We start from the raw sequence: 437 nt of genomic DNA, 5'->3' as shown, positions 1-437 counted from the left end.
ACAAAACTAGGATATGGTTGGACTCACAACCTAAAGAAAGCCTGAACTCTTGGGAAAAGCTAGTCAATGCCTTCTTGGTAAAGTTCTTTCCACCTCAAAAATTGAGTAAGCTTAGAGTGGAAGTCCAAACCTTCAGATAGAAGGAAGGAGAATCCCTCTATGAAGCTTGGGAAAGATACAAACAATTAATCAGAAAGTGTCCTTCTGATATGCTTTCTGAATGGAACATCATAGGTATTTTCTATGATGGTCTCTCTGAACTGTCCAAGATGTCTTTGGACAGCTCTGCTGGAGGATCTCTTAATCTGAAGAAGACGCCTACAGAAGCTCAAGAGCTTATTGAAATGGTTGCAAATAACCAATTCATGTACACTTCTGAAAGAAATCCTGTGAACAATGGGACAAATCAGAAGAAAGAAGTTCTTGAGATTGACACT

General features: G+C 39.1%; 1 non-coding gene across 1 annotated transcript; it reads right to left on the bottom strand.

The window, feature by feature from the left end:
- Nucleotides 1–107: 107 nt before the first annotated feature.
- LOC127748203 (small nucleolar RNA R71) lies at nucleotides 108–215 on the bottom strand. Its single transcript, XR_008010145.1, has one exon. It is a non-coding gene; the product is annotated as a small nucleolar RNA R71 (small nucleolar RNA).
- Between the last annotated feature and the right edge of the window lie 222 nt (nucleotides 216–437).

This window comes from Arachis duranensis, chromosome 5 (assembly GCF_000817695.3).
Source record: "Arachis duranensis cultivar V14167 chromosome 5, aradu.V14167.gnm2.J7QH, whole genome shotgun sequence".
NCBI lineage: Eukaryota > Viridiplantae > Streptophyta > Magnoliopsida > Fabales > Fabaceae > Arachis > Arachis duranensis.
This window is presented reverse-complemented; position numbering and strand designations above follow the sequence as displayed.